This window comes from Sus scrofa, chromosome 2 (assembly GCF_000003025.6).
Source record: "Sus scrofa isolate TJ Tabasco breed Duroc chromosome 2, Sscrofa11.1, whole genome shotgun sequence".
NCBI classification, from domain to species: domain Eukaryota; kingdom Metazoa; phylum Chordata; class Mammalia; order Artiodactyla; family Suidae; genus Sus; species Sus scrofa.
The window spans coordinates 42,961,806-42,977,550 of NC_010444.4; the positions used below are offsets into that span (position 1 = coordinate 42,961,806).

General features: G+C 36.7%; 1 protein-coding gene across 50 annotated transcripts in view; it reads left to right on the forward strand.

The window, feature by feature from the left end:
* The window catches only part of SOX6 (SRY-box 6), a 621,434-nt gene that overhangs the window by 514,415 nt on the left and 91,274 nt on the right, over nucleotides 1–15,745 (forward strand). The window lies entirely within an intron of this gene.

The following is a 15,745-nucleotide window of genomic DNA, read 5'->3' on the forward strand; positions in this document are numbered from 1 at the left end:
TATCTGAATTACATGCTCACTCTTAATTTAGCAGCTAGCTTGTCCTCTGACATGCTTTCTGTCTATACAGTAGTGAATGGCTTGGAGATTTCAAGAAATCAGTGCATCTTGTTCTGAAAGACCTCTTCAGTTTAAAAGACCTGTGTGACGATGAACTAATGTCCTCTGAATCTCAGTCTCCTTAGCTATGAAATAGGAATAATGACACCTCCTATATTGTGAGGATTAAATGAAGCAGCACAAATCAGTCAGCTAGCACAATGTCTGCTAGATGGAAAATGGTCAACAAACACAGTTTCTCTCCACATCCTGTACTGGTATCTCTCTTATAATCCACTAATCCAACACATTTTAAAGCATGCAGTATGTACTTTAGCTACTCTGTTAGGTAAGCAAGCTAAACAAATCCCTGCTTTCTTATAATAATAGCCTAGGGAGGAAAGCAATTAAATGAGCAATACTTCAACGTGATATGAACAGATAACATGTGGCGGATCATTCAGTCCATATGTATACAAATACACTCATTTATTGGTTGGCCAAGCTGGTTATACATACACTCAACTATTTTTGTCTTAAAGTATGAGGCCCAATGCATTGCTCTTCAGAAAGAAGTGATGGTCAGGCAGCAATTAAGGTACTTTAAACTGGACTTCACCCTTATCAAGAAAAAGTGCCACCATATACCAAAAGGGGAGCCTTCATAAAGAGACAATGAGATCATCAAATCACATAGATTTTCAGATTTAGAAGGTCCCTTAGAGGCCTTGGGGTCAAATCCTAATTCTGCTGCTAGTTCCATAAGCTTGAGCAATTAATCTTTCTATGCCCTAGATACTATTAAATGGATTAAATGGTAAATATCATTCTATTAAATGATACCTATCCCCATGGGGGCAGTTGTGAGCAATAAATAAGAAGATGCTTGCAAAGAATGTTTTACATATTGTCGAGTATCATGTGAATCTTTTGGTTTTATATAGTTGAAGAGACCGAGGCCTAGAGAGATGGATTAACTTGACCAAATCTACACAGCTTATCAGTGGCCTGGGCTAGAATGTGTAGAATTGTTGAGATAACTGTGTGAAGACCTAAATTTTATGGCTTATTGTAAATAAATTTTGGATGAATTGAACTGAATTTAAACATATGGCAAAGAAGATACTGTATCTCATGCGTCCACTTATTTTAGGTGGGGGTGGGTGGGGATAACTTTTTGTAGAGGTATTTTTTGCAATTCAATGTACCATCCTAATGAAGAGTATCCCTTATAAAACAAAATAGGACCTGTTAAAGTATAAGGCCCTGTAGCAGTACTGGTAGTAGTGATAAGGCCAGAATTTAAATTTATATTAACATGAAAAGGGATTAATTATTTAGTTAGTTCACTCATACATTAATTCACCAAATGTTTATTAAATGCCTGCTGTGTAGTAAGCACTCTTGTCTATTTGGGGGAATACCGAAATGGATAGAACTTGATCCCTGCCCTCAAGAGGGCCCCTAATCTAGTCAAACAATGTGATAATTGTTAAAATGTATGTTTCCAGAGTAAAAATGATTTAGGAGGAGAAAATGTTAAGCTCTGCCTGGGGAAGTATTGGCAGTCCTCATGGATGAGGTGATATTAAAATTGAATCTTGAAAGGAGAGTGGAAGTTCCCTAAGTTTATTGGAGGAGGATTGAGAGTGGCAGAGAAACAGGAAAAAGCACTCCAGACAAAGAGCACAGTCTGCAGTAGGTGTGGAAGCAATAGGCAGCGTGGCACATTCAGAAAGCAACCAATGGTCTGGCACAGGCTGAGTGTACGAGAGCAATAGGAGGTGAGACTGGAAAGGTAAGCAAGGGGTCAGATCACAAAGTACCTTTTACACCACACTTGGGAATCTGCAATGCATGTGGTAGACATGATTTTATTCACACCGTAAATGGTAAAGTGGTCTAAGGTATAGTGAACAACTTTATGATGTGATATTCGTCTATTAATTTGATCTCTAGTTTACATTTCCCATTACACTAGATTTAATAGTTAGGGAACTCCGTTTAGTAAGATTCATAGTCCCTTTAGTACAATGGTACCCTGTGGCAAGTGGAACTGTACAAATAGTGTAATGATACCCTCAGAATAAACAAAACTGTTGAAGATTGAAGCAAAGCCAAGGTCCAACCATTTCCCTGGGATTTGGGGAAATCTTGTAATCTGCAGTTTGCACTAAACCCAATCATATTTCGCACATTGCTTCTCAGTGAATGGGCCTTGATACTGTTATTTCCACCAAATGATGAAGCAAGGAGTAAAAATCTATAAAGAAAAGCTATGGTTCTTCTAATTGTTCATGCCTTGCAAGTATGCCCCTTTCTGGAATAATAAAATGTTCCTTGGCAGAGGTCAGGATCTCTGCCACTGACTTATTTAACAGATCCTCTTAACATCTGTCCTGCAGACTGTGCACTTTATTAGCAGACAAGAGACCCAACAGACTTAGCCTGCTGTGTCCCTTTTTCACATTCACACAGCTGTGGATTAACTCAGACTTTCCAGAAGAGGACCAACCAGAAGGGATAGTAATGTTATTGGCTGATTCTAAAAAGATGGGAAAAAAGAGCAGAAACAAATGTTGCCCTAGTACAATTCAGTGTTTTTAGGGCGACAATTACCAGTCTGTTTTAAAAAGGAATAAAAGCAGCTATTTCACTAAAAAAGGAAAGTCTATTCATATCTGTGTGGGAACCTAATCAGGCTCTTGTTTCCAATGACGATGACTCCACAGTCGCACCAGGTCTGCGACAAGAATGCTCCTTTTGTATGCCGATAATGTGGAAACGATAAAATTTCCTTTAAGAGACATATGTGTTTACATCAGGAGATGTGTTATTTGACAAAATGCTTTGTTCTCCTCATATTTTCCATGCAGAGTTTCATGCTGGGTTGTTTGGCTGGAAATCTTTGATTAACTAGAATTAGTTGCTGAAATAAAATAGACACTTTTGTTTTATGAGTCCTCTTGCTGAGCTGTAAATTGTAGTAAAACATATAAGAAGTGACAGAAAGAAGTGCTGATTTGAACCTCTGACCCACGAGAGGCACAAAAACATAAGATTATTCCTTCAAAGAGCTGCACAGAGACATAAATATTCCATGCTTCGCTTGGAGTTATGCCCTCTTAACAAACTAAAGTTGTGATTTTACATCATGTAATGAGACTTTTCTTAGAGCTGTTATGGTAGGCTTAGAAGAGATATTGAGATTCTGAAAAATCCACCCCCCCAAAAAAATTAGGACTTTGAATGCCTAAACAGTTTTCTCTGTCCAACAATAGACAATGAAAACAAGAACAAAGCAAAGTTCCTGTTTCCTAGATGAATAGCCAAGGGTGGTTTCCCTTTTTCCAGAGAATTGGTACATTTTATAAATCTTAAGGCATTTTCAAAGCTACTCTGGCCCTAGTGTGAACATTTTAGTTCTCTGGAGCACAGTCTTTGGGTACTAGCCCAAAGGAATGGGCTGGGAGGGGAAATTACTAAAAGCAAAACAGAAATTCCAATAGCCCGAAAACTCCCTGTGTTGCAAGGATTGGGGTCCATTCTGCTCATGATTTTTGTAGTTGTTAAGTAATTTTATAGGACTATTTTAAAAATTTTAGCTAACATAAGATCTCTGTTTTGGACTTTACTGTAAGTAAGAGCTATCTAACTATTCTTAGTCGGTACTAATTGTGATGAATTATTAACTAACCTTATTGTGATAATCATTTTACAATAGATACATATATCAAATTGTCACACGTACATGTTAAACTTACACAACGTTATTTACCAATTATATCTTAATAAATTTGGGGTTAAAAAAATCCTAATTGTTCCTCCTGATGGTGTTTCAGTAGTAATTTGTAAATGCTTTCATTATACCGTTTTTGTTTTTGTTTGCTTTTTAGGGCCACACCCATGGCATATGGATGTTCCCAGGCTAGGGGTCAAATTGGAGCTGTAGCCGCAGCAACATGGGGTCTGAGCTGTATTTGCGACTTATACCACAGCTCACAGCAGTGCTGGGTCCTTAACCCACTGAGCAAGTCCAGGGATTGAACCCATATCCTCATGAATCCCAGTGGGTTCATTAACCTGATGAACCACGAAGGGAACTCCCTCATTATACCATTTGTCACGTTGTATCTTTCCTCCTCTCTCTTCCCTATTCTTGCTGTAAGTACCTGAAAGACAGCCTATCTTCTTCATCTTTGTATTCCTAATACATTTTTGCTAAATTGAATAAAAATGCCAGGAGTTTTTCTGAATAAGATCTTTGGAATGGTATCTGTTAAAGCAAATGTACCTATAAGGATTTCAGAGCCTACAGTTATTGAGTCTTTGTGGTAAACCCCTGTTCTAAGTATGTTGTGTGCATTAACTCATTTATTCCATACAATGAATCTTTTGGAGTAGGTACTACAATTTTCCCATTTTAAAGATGTGGGAATTTAAGGCCCTGAGAGTTTAAATAACTTGCCCAAGATCACATAATTAGTGAGGTTCTCACTGAAGAGTGCGCACTCTTAATCACTGTGCTATCCTGCCTCTCATAACAACATATAAACCTTATTTTTCTGTTTCTTCTTCAGTCCTTTATATTAACCATTACCTCCTTCATCTGCTATAATGATTTTTCAAGGTGAATTATTGAGATATGTATCAGTATCATATCTAATGACAATAAAACACATTGTATTACTACAAACTATTTGAATGATTTTTGCTATGGCTGCTATGTATAAGGTACCATTGCTTTCTGCTAATTAGGGACTAAGCCTTGGGTATTACTTTAGGATACAGATGGCATATTTACATACTGCAAAATATGCCGAAGTTCTCCAATTGGCAATACTAATAATTTGCAGTTTGAAAATGACAGTCAGTGGAGGTGGCTCTGAAACAGGATAAAACATTTATCTGAATGTAAAAAATACAAAGGAAAATGTAAGAGGAAGAGAATAGGATATTTTGCATTATTTCTTATTGAGTTTACTTGATCACTTAAAAGTGATTCAAAATACATCCTTATCTTTCTAGTATTTATTACAAATGCACATTTCTTGTTAATACTGTTTAATATGAGGTTTTTAGTTAATAAATCTGTACATCATAGATATGAAATTTTGTTCATTAGCCTAATTCTTGTGTTCAATCTTCCAAAGTCGCCTGAGAAATTAAAAACCAAGTTCAGTTTAAACACACTAAAAAACATTTTTGTGTAATAAATACGTTTATTTCCAACCAGCTACCTTATTCTGTCCATTGATTAAAGAGGAAAGAAGAGCTTTTAGAAAATATTATACTTTCCTTTCATGCAGTTTTTTCCAAATATGTATTTTTAACAATTCAAAAACTCTTTTCATTGCATACTTACCCATATTTGTCTTTATTCTGTGTTGTTTTGGAGGCTTAGTTATGGATGGAAGTCGAAGGGCATAGAAGCTGGGCAGTTGTAGAATATTTTTCAGCAATAGCATCTGGTTTCTTGGCAGTCATCATAGGCCAAGGCAAGGCAGCCCTGGCATATCTCCAGATTTTCCTGTGGGTATTGCTGAAGGATTTCCAGGTCTGCCATGTTGTTGTAATAGTGTTTCCTAGAAACCCAGAAACTCAGAATGGAATCCAAAGTCTGATAGTACACAAGGTATGCATAATCTGGCCCTCTTGCTATCTTTTGACAGCTGACCTATTACCCTTTGCCCAGTTCACTCAGCTATAGCCACACTGGCCTCTTTGCTGGTTTTTTTTTTTTTTTTTTTTTTTTCCTGTTTCTCAAACATTCAAAACATAAGCACATCCTTGACCTTTGGACTTTCACCTATCCTTTGCCTCTGCTGGGACGCTATCCCCAGATAATGATCTGGCTTACTCTCTCACTTCTTTCGAGTCTCTACTCAAATGTCTCCTTCTTTTGATTTTTCTGACCTCCTATTTATTTATTTACTTGTTTATTTTATTTTATTTTTTTATTGTTATTTCCCCAGTACAATTTTTTTTTCTACTGTATAGCATGGTGCATTATGTATACCATTGAATTGTACACTTAAAAGTTTTGAAATTATGATATGCGGATATCTCAATTTTTTATGTATTTATTTTTATTGAAGTATAGTTGTTTAAAATGTTGTGTTAATTTCTGCTGCAGAGCAAATTGATTCAGTTATACATATTCAGTTATACATATATATGCATTCTTTTTTAAAATGCTCTTTTCGATTTGGCTTATTGTAGGATATTAAATATAGTTCCCTGTGCTATACAGTAAGACCTTGTTGTGTATCCATTCTTTGTATAACAGCTTACATTTGCTAACCCCAAACTCCCACTCCATCTTACTCCCTTCCCCCTCCCCCTGGGCCACCTCATGTCTGTTCTCTATGTCCATGAGTCGGTTTCTTTTTCATAGATAGGTTCATTTGTGTCATATTTCAGGATCCACATATAAGTGATGTCATATAGTATTTGTCTTTCTCTTTCTGACTGACTTCCCTTAGTATAATAATCTCTAGTTACATCCCCATGTTGCTGCAAATGGCATTATTTCATTCTTTTTATGGCTGAGTAGTATTCCACCATATATATGTACCATATCTTCTTTATCCATTCATCTGTCAATGGACATTTAGGTTGTTTCCATGTCTTGACTATTGTGAGTAGTGCTGCTATGAACATAGGGGTGCATATATCTTTTTGAATTGTAGTTTTGTCTGGATATATGCCAAAGAGTGGGGTTGCTGCATCATATGGTAATTCTATATTTAGTTTTCTGAGGAACCTCCATACTGTTTTCCATAGTAACTTAGCCAACTTACATTCCCACCAACGGAGTAAAAGGATCCCTTTTCTTCACACTCTTTCCAGCATTTGTTATCTGTAAACTTTTTTTGCTTTTTTTGAGGGCTGCACCTGCAGCATATGGAAATTCCCAGGCTAGGGGTCAAATACGAGCTGCCAGCCTGTGCCACAGCCACAGCAACATGCGATCCGAGTCGTGTCTGCAGCCTATACCAGGGAAATGCTGGATCCTTAACCAACTGAGCAAGGCCAGGGATCAACCCTGCAACCTCATGGATACTAGTTGCGTTCATAACCTGCTGAGACACAACAGGAACTCCCTATTTGTAGATTTTTTTGATGATGCCATTTTGAGTGGTGTGAGGTGATACCTCACTGTAGTTTCGATTTGATTTGCAAATCTCTAATAATTACTGATTTGAGTATATTTTCATGTGTGTATTGGCCATCTGTATTTCTTCTTTGGAGAAATTTAACCTCCTCTATATTTAAAAATCCTCTCTCCCACATATTAATATATGTGGTCACTTTATATTCCATACATACCACCATCAGAGTTATATATCTGTGTTTGTCTGCTCCCCTTGACTCCCTTCTACAAAGTCACTGCTCACCTCTGTTTTGATATGTAGTACTTGGCCAGCAGTTAGCTACTCAATAAATACTTTTTGAATGAACTTGAACTGAAATTCACCTTTCAGTTACAAATAAACAATGCTTTTAAATGTTGGGAACCTAACATATATTCATTTACTAAAAGTATTTTATTGAACTTAGCACATGCACTCAAATATACATACCCATTGAAAAAAATTGCCTGTGACTTAGTTTATGGGAAATAATGCTTGGATTTCAAATTCAACTTCTGGACTCACTGATGAGTTTTTATGTCCCATTGATAGAGTCACGATGCACTTGTTTAGAGCTTCTCTGATGAGCCACGGCTTTGTGACTAGAGTTAAAGGAGCATTGCAAACGCAAGCTGTACTCCTTGGAACACATTCAGAGCTGGGTCTCTTCACTATTGCTTGCCCAGCTCTCGGAAACAGAGGAAAACAGTCAGATTCATTCCCATGATGCCAATTTCCAACTGCCCTCATTATCACCTCTTCAAATATCTTCTCCAAGAACCAAATTATTAATTGTTTCAATGACTGAACTTTTATTTCTGTAAATAAAGTGTTATGTATTTACATATTTAATTTAGCATACTGAAAGAAAAGATACTTGAAAGAAGCAGAAAGAGATTGAGTTTTCTTGTTAAAACTACTCAGGGTGGCTTTGTTTATTTTTACTATTTGCACTATGCAACTGTATTTGATAAGTCTATGCTCTTTCAGAATGCATTCCAATATAATTGGTGCAATTGGAAAATGAATTCTTTTTTTTTATAATAGCAGACAACTGGGCGCTCTGTTATTTGATGAATTCCACTTTTTTTTTTAAATTCTCTTTGTGTGAGGGTAGGACCTTTGACCTGAGCCTCTTTCCTGTCCTTTTTTCTTTTGTTACAGATTCTCCTCTCCTCCACATCCAACATAGTCCCCCTATTCTGCATCCCATTAGCACAATGGGAAAATAGGCAAGATGATCTCTAGCCAGGAAGATTCTTTTTTTCAATTTATTTTTCTTTACTTGACATTCTTGGGCTGGCTACAAGGGATAATGAAATGAATTAAACAAGTCCTGGCTCTCCAGTGGATTAGAGTCAATGCTTGTCCCATTTTTCCTTTGGTTTTTTTGGTGGGAAGACAAATGGCAGAAATCTCAAAGGGGGTGAAATAGGCCTGCTCTCACCTGAGACAGATTTTTTGGCCTTTTGTGTATATTCACATAAACTTTAATTTTAAAAACCTATAGGCATCGTAATATAATTGTAATTACCTTAACCTAATAATGTGGTTGCATTTTAAAATGTGTACATTTTAAGACAAATGTTAACATAAAATCCTACAACGTAAATTATTCTTGGATGCCCAACAGTTATTCTTGAAGTACACATAGGATGAATTTCTCTTTAAACCTTAAGGTAATGGCGGGAAAACATCCCTTTTATGTAGCCCAAACTGAAAGTTCTGATAGAATATACAACTTCTCTTTGTAGTCGGTTCCCCAAGAGGACATAACTTGTAGAGAAATGAGTCCTTGTGAACTGAATGGGGACAGTAAGGAACTTGGTTTCTAGATTTCATTCTGTCCACTGCTTACCCATTGGTATGCTTATGCAAGTCCTTTCCTTTTCTAAGCTTACGTTTTCTTCTGTAAAGCAAAGGGATTGGATTAGATCATATTTGCACTTCTTCCTTCTAACATCGTTTTATGTAGTGTTTCTTTGCAAGAAAATCAATTCATTCTATGGTGAACTCAAGTGCTTATTGGTTCAGGAAGACAGAAATGGAGAGAAATGACCTCCATCTCTGGGGTTCCTTTTGGAGAGGCCGTGAGGAAAAGCGTACTAAGAAAAGGGTGTGGGCAGAAATTATAGCAATTTTAGGAAGGCAGAGACAAAAAGGTAAATGAAGGAGTTTTCGTGGTTCTTGTTAACACATCAGTTAATTGTTAGGCATCAAGTTAGTTGCTAGGGACATAAAAACAAATGACTCAGCTCTTCCCTTAAGGGGCTCAGAATTTGGTGAAAGTACACAGAGATAGAGAGTGAGATATGGTGGGAAGACAAAGGAGGCAGTGGTCAGAAAAGTCTTTAAGGAGAAAGCGATATTTGAGTTGAGATTCCAAAGATGTTTAGAATCATGACAAGCAAGAGGAGTTAATAGGAAAGGAAAAAATATGGCAGTAGAAAAATATGCAGGAGGGGCAAGGAGATTAACTTGGAAATTAACTCAATATGTGATGAGTGGGAGAAGTAGTTCTTCCTCTCTTCTTCCTCTCACCTCCTATCCCTACGGCCCGTTTTCTTGGTGTCAAATATTAGGGGTATAACTAAACAAGTACCTTCTGTGCTGAAAACAAGGCCTTCAGTTCTTTCCTTCCATAAAACCACAGCTATATTTCCTGGATCATTTTGTTGACATTGGAGGTTTATGAGAAGTAAAAGTATTTGTGATCTCTTTCAAATTATTTTTAAGCTCTCTCGCCCACCCCTCCTTCAGTCTGTAATGACTTGTTACTGACACATTTTCTTCCCTGTGCTGGACAAGCACTAAATCAGTCTGCTTAATTACCCCTGTCTCCGTTCCACCTTCTCTCAGCCTCACAGCTGAACTTATCCAGCTTTATAGCATGCCTTGCTTGAGAGGCAGAGGAATGATCGTCAGCATTGTTTTGAGAAGGTAACAAAAACCAGGATATCCCTGCAGAACTGTGCCAGGCTTGGGACCCAGTGTCAGGCAGCATCCGTCAAGTAAATAATGGCATTTCCTTAAGGATGCCCCCTTACTCACACCCCTCTTGTTTCTCCAGTGTCTCTGCATTTTGCCCCTGAATAGTGTCTGGTACCCAAGAACAGTATCTGAGTTAACCTGGGCTGGAGGCCTGGAGTTCTTGCACATTATGTGGAACCACAGCACATTAGGTAAATATAAAGATGAGGGTTGAAATCTTTCAGTAGTGCCTACTGAATCTGTTTTTATGGAGTAGCATTTTCTCTTCTTTTCCTTTCTTCATTATCTACCAATAGGTAAGTTGTATTTGAAGGAGAATTTTTTTTTCTTCTCTCTGGGTCAGATTCAGACAGGCCACTTTAAAATGCCCTTTCTAATTGAAATGACAAAACACAGGAGAATTTACTCCAAAGAGAATCCAGTGTGTGAAGTTGTACCTGCTTTTTTACTGTTGGTTTCCAATACTAGAGCATACTGGGCCAATTTAAAACCCCTGTCAATTTTCTTTTTTATCAAGTTCTTCTATTTCTACCTATACCCTGCATAGTTCTTTTTATTTCAGCAGTCTATTAAGCATATGCTACTAGGGTATTTTAGGTGTCCTCTATTGTGGCCCAAAGTTTGGTTGAATAGGGGAGTTTCGCTAAAAACTGTGCCCCTTGCTTCTTCAGGATGACTGGAAGTACCCTTAACTCTTTTTTTTTTTCTCTGTTTGAGGACTGTAAAAAAGCCATGTTAGAAAAAGAAGCTTTAAGACATCTGGAAACACAGTTTTTTCTACTTGAGAGCTCAGAAGAGCAGCAATGTTAGAATCTCTTCTCTTGGACAGTGACTCTCCTCTGGTGGTTCCGAACAGGAAAAGGGTTTCATTGTGATTCACTGTACAGCATATTTAAAATAATTTTAACGTACAAAAGCAGAACACACATGGCTTTAAAGTGGGACTTATTCTAAAAGAGATAATTCCTATCTTATGTAACTGTCTTGAAGATGAAATAAAATAATAAGTGTAAAATACCTAGCGTAGGACCTGGCTGAGCTGGTGTGTAATATGTGTTTGTTGAATTAACACAGGAATGAATGAGGTTGATAACTGAATGAGTGGTTATGTGGTTACGTGAAAATCATGTGATTATGAGAATAAAAGATCTTTCACCTCTTTGTCTAGGGTGCTCTCTTTTGATTTTTATCATAGAAAGCAGGTCTAAAAATATATTTCACATTATGGTAAATATTAGATACATTGTGACACTAACCATTATAATTTGACATAAATTTGGCTCTTTGGGAGGGAAAGCATGCCTTTCTTCCCAAATACAATAGTGTCGTAAAATGACTCTGACCCATTTCTTAGGTCCAGGCCTTAGGCCAGTGTGTATACTCAAAGACATTCAGGCATTTCTCTATAAGGCTGAATAGTGGGTAGGACCATTATTTTGTGTTGAATCTAAGCAGACTTAGTTATTATGATGGCACTAGGATCCAAATGCAAAATAGGTTTTCTTTAAGGCTAGTCTCAGGACACACAACTCCAGAAACACTATTACAGGTATATATTTGTGGGTTTGTGAGATCTTCATAGGACTTTCCTCATCCATTTTACTTAAAAGATTGGTCAATGAGTTAGTGGTAAAGCACAGAAAAGATTCTTTGTGTGCCTTGGTTTTAGTTCATTCTTCCTTCTAGATACTTCTCAGTGGGGAATAAAGTCTGAAATTATTAATATGGCCTAATAAAATGCTACCCCTCCCTTTCCACCTGGATGGTTCTTAAAGTGTTACTTTGTAGAGAAGCTATTCTGATCCTCTAGATATGTTAAATACCTTTGTTCGCTGGTCTCTTAACAGTCTCTGTTTTTCTTTCTCAGCACTTATCCCAACCATAATTCAGTTACTGCCTGAGCATTTACTGGCTCTATTAAGGGGCTATTTCTGAGCTGCTTGTTGTTGCACCTCCATTGTTTAGCACAGTATTTAGTTAATAGTACACAGATGGTAAAGATTGGCCATTGAACAATTTCACCAATACTGGAAATGTGCTTGAAAAGTACAAAGGTTGGTTCATATATCCATTTCTACTCTAGATAAAGTTTGAATGATAGCTAGAGAGTTCTTATTCTAGCTTCAGTACTAACCATATGATCTTGGGCACGCTACTTCTCTTCTCTAGACCTAGCTCATCAGTGGAAGAAGGAGATCAGACTAGACTAAATGGTGAATTAAGCTCTTTTCTGTTCTAGGTACTAAGTATGTTACTGTTTAGCTTACGAAAATTTTAACGCTGGCTACTTTATTAAAACTGAACTATTAATAAAGTTAGAATATTTTTAGCCATAAAATAGTAACAGTACTATTTTATAGTACTTAAAGTACTCCTATAAAATATGAGTGAATTTATGATTTTGAAAAATATTTAGCTAGGCTCATTTTTACATATATGCATATTTGGGGTAAAGAGACAATTCAAGATCCCAAATAATCACTGAACATTTTTCAAAATGGAAATGGAAAAACCTATATTTACAAAAACAGTCTTCACCAAAGTTTAAATGTTTATAGGACTTTGGTTAAGCCTGTTACAAGCTTTACTACATTGTTGATTTTTTAAACCTCAGTGTTGTTCGGAAATGAATATTCATTACTGTCATCATTATGACTGTGAACTACGATCTGAGAGTCTTACATGGAATGACTTTTTTGTAAACCCTTATGTAATAGTTAATCAGAGTTTAACCTTTTTCCTTCCTAAGCCATTAGTTTGCAAAGGGGTTTTCTAACTTAAAGCTATTTATTATTTTTTTGGCTGCACCCATGGCATGCAGAAGTTCCTGGACCAGGGTTCAAACACACACCTTAACAGTGACAACACTGGATCCTTAACCTACTGTGCCACAAGGGAATTCCTAAAGCTATTTATTTGAATAACTATATTTTATGTTCTTTCAGAAAATGATGCAGTAGCATTTAGAGACACTTCATAAGTAATTAGGCAGGAAGAAAAATCAGTATTACAATTTCTGTTAGAAGAGTTTAATACAGGTTAGTGAAGCTAGCAGTTAGGAGCTATCTAGTCAACGTTCTAAAAATGACTTCAAGAGAATAATTCATTTCTTGTCAAGCAGTATAATTCGATTTGGACTGAATTTGTTTTCCTTTTTTTTTTTAAAACTCAACACCATAAAATTATTCATTACTTTTACAATAAATGTAATCATATACAATTGCTGTTGCCTCATTTATAGAGAGAATATCTCTCCTCCCTGATATCCAGTGAATTTATATAGCATATTAATTTGGAAAAATATTGATTAATTTTCTTTGTTTTGCAAGGCAATTCTCTTGATGCTAGGCCTTCTTGATGCGAGGCATTCAAAAATAATTAGGTTGACCTCAATAAGCTTATAGTCTATCAAGCAAAATAAGACCTGTGCGCAAAGTTAATAAAAAAAATAATAAGCATTACAAGAAAGTTGCAAATCAAGTGTTTAGGATCTTTATTTTAAAACTCCCCCAGAGCTATATCCTTGTTCCAACTTTGAATCCTCCTCAGCTCCTAACACAGAGCCTGGCGTATAGAACATATTCTGTTAATGTTCACTTAGAAGATGAACTATCTGTGAAATGATTCTGTAAACCTATGCCTATTTAATGAATAGCATTCTTTTATCCAAGTCATACCAAAATCTTCAATCTGAAAAGCTCTATACTTATATCTAAAATAATCATGTTTTCTTTGACAGAATGTGAACATTTTTATTTTCGTGAGCTCCTTCTGTCTTTACATTGGAATCCAATTTCTGATTTCTATTTCAAAGCTCATTCTACTAAGTCTTTTTTTGGTCTTTTGAGGGCTACACCTGTGGCATATGGAGGTTCCCAGGCCAGGGCTCGAATCGGAGCAGTGGCTGCTAGCCTACACCACAGCCACAGCATCTGTGACCTACACTACAGCTTATGGGATCTGAGCCGCATCTGTGACCTACACTACAGCTTATGGCAACACCAGATCCTTAACCCACTGAGCGAGGCCAGGGATCAAACCCCCAAACCCCCAACCTCAGGGTTCCCAGTCGGATTTGTTTCCGCTGCACCACAATGGAAACTCCCTCATTCTAAATCTTATCTGATATTCTACTGTCCAGTTTACCCAGCTCTGTGAGTTTTCCTCCTGCCCCTACTGTGTCAGTAATCACAACTCACAAGGAACTCTGAGGAATCTTGCTTTTCTTAAGTACAACACTTTAAAAAGTGTTATAAAATAAATGATTGTCGAAACTTTAGAGGAAGCAATGAACACTATTTCTAAAAGACAACTATATCGTTCAATTATTTTGAAGGATTTCTGAATTTAGTCAGCCTTTGAAAAAAAATAGATTTGTTCCCCAGAATTTCTTTTTCTGCTTTTCTTCACTAGTTGAAATTCCCTGAAGGACTCAAGATTGAGTTAAATTGACTTTCTTCTGATCTTGTGGATCATAAAGTAAAATGAAAGCATAAATGATGACTAAGGGCTCTTGCCTCTCTAAGATTCTTGATTTTAATACTCTCAAGTAAGACATATCGGTCATGATACCAGCCTCCACATAGCCAATACCTTTACAATGTCCAACCATCTCTATTCCATGCAGTACAGAACTTTTCTTCGCTAGCTTAATCCAAGCAGAAATTTTTAGAAGCTTCACTTTCTCACTCTTTGAAGACACCTGGCTGAATTTTAGAAGAAAAGGAAACAACAGGGTAAAAAGGAAACAAGACAGCTTCCCCTCCCCGCCACCGAAATTCTAGCAATTTGACTGACTCTTACTTGTGAATTTTTCTTGCCACTGAGTCATTGCATATACAGAATTATGAAACTTTAATTTCTTTAGAGGCTTGTTATATTAGAAAAATTGTTCCAAAGAAAGCAACAATCATGACATAAGCACATCTGGCTCTTGCAAATTATTCTTTATTAAGCTTTCATTTAATTACATGTGCTGAAAGGTCTGTTTTTGATTACTGTAATTTTTTTTATTTGTCCATCTGAATGATAGCAATGCTGGAAATTACATACAAACCACCTGTTTTTTCTCCCCTACTAATGTGGCAAAGTTTGAGCTATTTTCTCTGTGGTTGATGAACTAGGAAGCTTTCTATTTATGATAGAAATGTGACTATCAAGGTAATGGCTTAATCTTGACGATAAGAAGAAAAGAAAATATTTGAATGGCGTTTTCAGGCATGAAGTAGTGTTAAGATTGAGGTATCTGAATTCTGGTTAACCACAGCAGATTGACACATTCATTTATCACTGATTTCATCCCAAAGCTAATAAATCGACAGGAATTAACATCCTCTTTAGGAAAAAGAAGCTTGATTTTTTTCCCCCCGCTCAAATCTGACTATGTTCTCTTTAGGGTTGTGTTATATGCTGCATAGAAATAAGACCTGAGGAAAGTGGAACTACCTTAAGGGCCTCAGGGCTCTTAAGGGCAGTACTCTTACCATCCAGAAGGATCAGCTTCCCCAGAGAAGCTTAGTCAGTATTAAATTAGAACGATGGTCTTCCAGAAATCCCTAGGAAAGTTTAGATTAGTTTCT